This window comes from Nerophis lumbriciformis, linkage group LG09 (assembly GCF_033978685.3).
Source record: "Nerophis lumbriciformis linkage group LG09, RoL_Nlum_v2.1, whole genome shotgun sequence".
NCBI lineage: Eukaryota > Metazoa > Chordata > Actinopteri > Syngnathiformes > Syngnathidae > Nerophis > Nerophis lumbriciformis.
The window spans coordinates 16,699,935-16,707,500 of record NC_084556.2 but is presented as its reverse complement, the minus strand read 5'-3'; the positions used below and the strand labels follow the sequence as shown (position 1 = coordinate 16,707,500).

Sequence of the window (7,566 nt, the reverse complement as noted above, 5' to 3'; positions counted from 1 at the left end):
ATGTCTCCCGGCTGGCCTGGGAACGCCTCGGGATCCCCCGGGAGGAGCTGGACAAAATGGCTGGGGAGAGGGAAGTCTGGTCTTCCCTGCTTAGGCTGCTGCCCCCGCGACCCGACCTAGGATAAGCGGAAGGAGATGGATGGATGAACTTGCGAATCATTTTGTTTTACCTGCAGAAATTTATTTTTCAACTTTGGTATTGTTTTTTAATTAAAGTAAATTCTGTTTTTTACTTGCAAATCGTTGGGCGTGAGTAAATACATTTGTGTGTGTTTGGAATAGTTTGGATAGTAATTTCACTCCATATATTATTAACTAATAATAACATCAACCTCTGTAATTAATATACGGTATATAAAATAGTTTTAACCTTTTTCCAACTTTTTCGTATGGAAGCGTTAAGTGGAAAAAGTTTGGACACCCTTGGGTTACACAAATACATGCAAACAAACTGCATGTCACCATTTTTTTAATTTATCACAAAAAAAATATTTTTATTTTTTTAAGTCCGCAGCAGGCACAAGACATTGAAACAATGTTGAGATCTTGTTGAATTAGGTCCTGAGGTTCTGCAACTCAAAAATAATGTTGAAACAACATGCTTTCTGATAACGTTTAATCAGTGTTGGGTTCTGACCAGGGGCGTCACTAGCTTTTAAGGACAGGGGGTCTTAGCCCCTAGGAGATGCAGAGGATGCGAGCGAACATAGCGCACGAGCACAAAACTTCACAAACTCAAACATAATGTTGAAACAACATGCTTTCTGATAACGTTTAATCAGTGTTGGGTTCTGACCAGGGGCGTCACTAGCTTTTAAGGACAGGGGGGGCTTAGCCCCTAGGAGATGCACAGGATGCGAGCAAACGTAGCGCACGAGCACAAAACTTCACAAACGGCTAACAAAGACTTAGAAATTATTCATTGTTATTATTATTATTTTTAAAAATGCACGGGACAAAATGAAATGCTCCCCGGGACGATGGCTTTTAACCATTTTTTTCTTTTTCTTTTTATGTAATTATTCATTTTACATTTTATATTAAATGTCTTGGTTTTTCCTCCCTCTGAAAATCCTATGAAATGTTTAACAAGCCATCCTATAATAACACAACAGCTATTAATGTAACAATACAATAAAACAAATATATTTAATTATGTTTTTTTTCATTATTTTAACAATAGGCTAATGTATATTACTTTATATAGATTCTACAAGAAACACAAAACTTAAAAACTAAATTATTTACAATTGCAGACACAAGGTTTCGTGCAGCTTCACTCATTGTAAAGGAAGATGGAAGTCCACGCAGGAGAAAAATGACTACAAAGATGGTGTATATATATATATATATATATATATATATATATATATATATATATACATATATATATATATATACTGTATGTATATATATATTTTTATATATATATATATATATATATATATATATATATATATATATATATATATATATATATATATATATATATATATATATATATATATATATATATGAAAGACTTAAAGATATACTAGAGGATGTTGTGGATCATGTTGACTATTGGTCCTCCTAATTGTCAATCATTCTGGTGATGTTACGTAAGGACATTATCTATCCATCTATATACAGTATATATATATATATATATATATATCAAATAAAACAAATGGCTTATCGATAAGCCATTTTTTATTTATTAATTTATTACAACGCCAAAATAGGCCTAAAAACGCCAATGGTTGTAATGCTGTAGCACTTTGAGATTTGGAATCAAATGTAAAGTAGATTACAAATATAATCTATTATATAAATATATATCACTCATATATATATATATATATATATATATATATATATATTATATAAATATATATCACTCATATATATATATATATATATATATATATATATATATATATATATATATATATTTATATAATAGATTATATTTGTAATCTACTTTACATTTGATTCCAAATCTCAAAGTGCTACAGCATTACAACCATTGGCGTTTTTAGGCCTATTTTGGCGTTGTAATAAATGAATAAATAAAAAATGGCTTATCGATAAGCCATTTGTTTTATTTGATATATATATATATATATATATATATATATATATATATATATATATATATATATACTGCATATAGATGGATAGATAATGTCCTTACGTAACATCACCAGAATGATTGACAATTAGGAGGACCAATAGTCAACATGATCCACCCAGAAATAAATAAAACAAATGGCTTATTGATAAGCCATTTAAAAAAAAAAAATGTTTTAATATTTATTTATATGTATCATTATTCTCCTACTCACCTTTCCAGTAGATGCCTCTCCCCTCTCACTTTCTGTGCTCCTCTGCCCTGACTCCTACAGGTCAATAGGGGTTGTGGAGTGATTATTATTATTATCTACTGATGATAGTCATATGTGAATGAGCTCAGCACCTGTTCTCCATGTGTAAAGTGAGAAACACAGCTGATGCTCCAAAAGGAAGTAACCCCAAAGATAGCAAATGGCAAAAAAGAGTGCACATTTAACTTGATAAATAACCAGGATATTCATGATACATTTCAGGCTAACTAAGTAGCAGCATTGTTTTAGAGCGGGAATATAACTTTTTGTCAAACACAGACCTGGTGTAAAGTGGAGCTAATACATTTTACTACAAGCAGTGATGAATACTTACTTTCTTGAAAAAGTTTCTTATGTCCATTTTGCATCCGTTCACGTTCTTGTTCTGCAGTGCTGTGTGCTAATGTGCTTCGTACACCTGCAAGCAAGGTCGCAGAGAAAATGCGGACTGGATTTTGAGTGATGTGGGCATTTTCTATATGAACAAGTGGAATGGATTGGATACCGACGCACTAAAGGGGCACTCTACCTTACGCTATGAAGTGAGGGGAAACTGAGTGAATAATGACAGGTTTTATGATTATTTATTTAAACTCATATTCAGGCCACTTTATAATGAATATGTCGGCATGTATTTGTAAATAAAATAAAATTAAAAAAACTAAAATAAATATAACACCAAATTATTTAGGGGGGCTTAAGAATATTTTAGGGGTCATTTCCCAACCAATATTCTACAATACAAACACAACGTTGAAACAACATGCTTTTTGACAACGTTTATTCAATGTTGTGACGCTGATTTGACCATTGAAATTCGGTCATTTCCCAACCAATATTCTACAATACAAATACAACGTTGAAACAGCATGCTTTTTGACAACGTTTATTCAATGCCGTGACGCTGACTTGACCATTGAAATTTGGTCATTTCCCAACCAATATTCTACTATACAAACACAACGTTGAAACAACATGCTTTTTGACAACGTTTATTCAATGTCTAGTTGTGACGTTGATTTGACCATTGAAATTTGGTCATTTCCCAACCAATATTCTACAATACAAATACAACGTTGAAACAACATGCTATTTGACATCGCTTATTCAATGTTGTGACGTTGATTAACCATTGAAATTTGGTCATTTCCCAACCAACAACGTGGATCCAACGTTGGATCAACGTTGTCTTTCTATGCCACATCAATATGGAATGCACTCCCAACAGGTGTAAAAGAAAGGGCATCTCTATCCTCCTTCAAAACCGCACTAAAAGAACACCTCCAGGCAACTACAACCCTAAACTAACACCCTCCCTTCCACATAATACCGCTTTGGATTGTAAATAACCAATTGTAAACAATAAAACAATGTAGACACTTTTTCTTCTACTTTCTGATCTCTCTCTCTATGTCCACTACTTGCTGTACATATCCTACCAAGTCAGTCCTATGCTGTTTCAATATCCATTTCTCTGATGATGCAATTGTTGATGCTGTTTGTTGATGACTGAAGTGTTGATACCAATCAAACCTACCCCCCCCCTCCATATCTCACACCCCGGATTGTAAATAATGTAAATAATTCAATGTATATACTCTGATGATTATCTTGTGTGATGACTGTTTTATGATGTTAGTATATATTTGATAGTATATATCTGTATCATGTAGCAATTTAAGTGGACCTCGACTTAAACAAGTTGAAAAACGTATTCGGGTGTTACCATTTAGTGGTCAATTATACGGAATATGTACTTCACTGTGCAATCTACAAATGAAAGTTTCAATCAATCAAAAAAACTCAATTTACAAAATACAACTATTTTGCAACGACATTTCAAAGTCATGTTTTAAGAACATTTATGTGTAATCAACGTATCAATGTATTGTGCCTGCTGGTGCATGCTTTTCATTTAACATCTAGAAATATTTATTGCAGCTATTCATTTTTTTTAATTGGCATTTCGACTTTAAATGCAACTTTTGAAGTAATTGGAGTATTAAAAGTTTGCAAACAAATAATGTGTACCCTTCATAAAGTTCTGGATCTTCAGAAGGCCTTTGACACCGTTGACCACACTATACTGTTGGATAAGCTCAGAGCAATGGGATTTGACAAAACCTCATCGAGCTGGATGCAATCTTACTTGGAGGGGAAGGAACAGGTGGTAGAGGTGAACGGCACCGTGTCTCCCCCCACCCCTCTCAGTGAGCTGTGGAGTCCCCTAAGGCAGTATATTGGGGCCTATACTGTTCCTAATATACATAAACGACTTGTCATCAGCATGCGACTGTGAATTGTTCTTCAATCAATCAATCAATCAATGTTTATTTATATAGCCCTAAATCACAAGTGTCTCAAAGGGCTGCACAAGCCACAACGACATCCTCGGTACAAAGCCCACATAAGGGCAAGGAAAAACTCACCCCAGTGGGACGTCGATGTGAATGACTATGAGAAACCTTGGAGAGGACCGCATATGTGGGTAACCCCCCCCCCCCCCCCAGGATGACTCGGCCCTGCTGGTATCAGACAAGGACAAGTCACAGGTGGAGAAAATCCTCAGTGCTGAACTCTGTAGAACTTACACCTGGCTCGCTGACAACATACACTTGGGTAAAACGGAATCGATCCTGTTTGGGTCCCACATCAACCTTAAGAAAGTCAATGACTTCACTATAAAAGTGGGTGACATTGTTATCACCAGGAAAGATGAGGTCACCTACCTAGGTTCCATTCTAGAGGCTAATCTTTCCTGTGATAAAATGGCAACCAAGGTAATCAAAAAGGTCAACCAACGAACGAGATTTCTCTATAGAATCTCCTCTCTGGTCAACAAAAGCACCATGAGGATTCTGGCGGGAACTCTCGTTCAACCCTTTTTTGATTACGCATGCACCTCCTGGTACCCTAGCACCTCCAAAACCCTCAAATCTAAACTCCAAACATCCCAGAACAAGCTAGTCAGATTACTTCTAGACCTCCACCCCAGATCACACCTCACTCCTACCCACTTCTCCAAAGTGGGCTGGCTCAGGGTGGAGGACAGAGTAAAATAACTTGCACTGAGCCTAGTCTATAAAATACGCTACACCTCCCTGATACTGAAGTATGTGTCAAACTACTTCCTTAACGTAAATGACCGCCATAACCACAACACCAGGGGGAGCTCCACTAACCATGTTAAACCCAGATTCCGATCTAACAAAGGTCTTAACTCATTCTCTTTCTATGCCACATCAATATGGAATGCGCTCCCAACAGGTATAAAAGAAAGGGCATCTCTATCTATTCACAACCGCAATAAAAGAACACCTCCAGGTAACTACAACCCTAAACTAACACCCTCCCCGGATGGTAAAAAATCAAATGTAAACAATCAAATGTAGATACTTTTCTTATGCCTTCTGATCTCTCTCTCTCTCTCTATGTCCACTACTTGCTGTACAAATTGTACCAAGTCAGACCTACACTGTTTCAATGTCCATTTCTCTGTTCTCAATTGTTGATGACTTATGATAACAACAAAACCTAACCCCCCCACACCTCGAATTGTAAATAATGTAAATAATCCAATGTATACACCCTGATGATTATCTTGTGTGATGACTGTATTATGATGATAGTATATATCTGTATCATGACCCTGACTTAAACAAGTTGAAAAACTTATTCGGGTGTTACCATTTAGTGGTGAATTGTACGGAATATGTACTTCACTGTGCAACCTACTAATAAAAGTCTCAATCAATCAATCAATTCTAAAGAGCTGACATGTAAATGATGTTAAAGAACAAGAGCGTTGTTTGCAAGCAAGAACATTGTGCTCTTATCCTCAATAACACTTAAAAGTGCACCTAAAAGTCCTGCACCTTTAGTGTAAGCCCACTTAGTAGGTTACAATGTTCCAAAAAGGCATGATTTCCTCTAATATCCTCCTGTGTGCATGCAGTGAGTAGTCGGCGTGCACATGGTAGTGAGGCAACACGTTGCTTACCTTTGCCGAGCAGCACCGCAGCATCAGCGGCTAATTCCCGCTAGCTTCCCCTTGAAAACAACACACGAGCGACGGATGAAAAAGTCCAAACTACGACCTCGTTTGGCGGGTAGGAAACGAGTGATTCGGTTTCAAGCTCACTTTTTTTTCAACGTATTCACGCACAGACACACACGTATATCTTTAAAGTGGCCCCGCCTGCTTCCCAATGTTGTAGTCGTGTAGTTATGTGGTAGCCATCAAGCTTACTAGCGCTGCACTATGTTGCCACGTGACTACCGTTTTACTATATTGTCTTTACGAGGGCACGGATATGTATTTAGGTTTAATATTCCTATATTATTGTGCTCATAGTTCATGTATATTATTATACAACAAATATATAATTAAAAAGCAGTTTGAAAGATTTTTTGTCTGATTTTTTGCAGTAGGTGCTGAAAAATAGCAGTGTTCCCGTCATATAGAGCAGTGGTCCCCAACCACCGGGCCGCGGCCCGGTACCGGTCCGTGGATCGATTGGTCCAAATAAAAAATAAAAATTTTTTTTTTTTTATTAAATCAACATAAAAAACACAAGACACACTTACAATTAGTGCACCAACCCAAAAAACCTCCCTCCCCCATTTACACTCATTCACACTCATTCACACTAAAGGGTTGTTTCTTTCTGTTATTAATATTTCTGGTTCCTACATTATATATGAATATAGATCAATACAGTCTGCAGGAATACAGTCCGTAAGCACACATGATTGTATTTCTTTATGACAAAAAATAAATAAAAAATTAAACACACACACACACACACTGATATAGAGGATTTTTGACTCCCGTGTTTTCAATGGGCATTACCATCATAGAAGATCACTTACTAGCGTTTTTAAAGTAGACCCTTGGGGGGGTAGGGTGGGGGGCGGGGGGAGCAGTCTTCCTGGCATATAGAGCAGTGTTTTTCAACCTTTTTTGAGGCAAGGCATATTTTTTTCATTACAAAAATACGGAGGCACACCCATACTTGCCAACCTTAAGACCTCCAAATTCAGGAGATGGGGTGTTGGTGTTGGTGGTAGCGGGGGTGTATATTGTAGCGTCCCGGAAGAGTTAGTGCTGCAAGCGATTCTGGGTATTTGTTGTGTTGTGTTTAGGGATGTCCGATGATGGCTTTTTGCCGATATCCGATATTCCGATATTGTCCAACTC

At 36.7% G+C, this 7,566-nt stretch overlaps 1 protein-coding gene across 2 annotated transcripts in view; it reads right to left on the bottom strand.

Moving 5' to 3' along the window:
- slc7a1a (solute carrier family 7 member 1a) overlaps nt 1-6,559 on the bottom strand; it is a 51,857-nt gene extending 45,298 nt beyond the window's left edge. The window contains exons 1-3 of one of the 2 annotated variants that reach the window (XM_061962492.2): nt 6,367-6,559; nt 2,701-2,784; nt 2,328-2,381 (exon numbers count right to left, since the gene is read on the bottom strand). The gene's annotated coding sequence lies outside the window, so the exon portion shown is untranslated. The remainder of the gene's footprint in view (nt 1-2,327; nt 2,382-2,700; nt 2,785-6,366) is intronic. The other variant, XM_061962491.2, reaches the window with a different exon arrangement.
- Nucleotides 6,560-7,566: the final 1,007 nt, after the last annotated feature.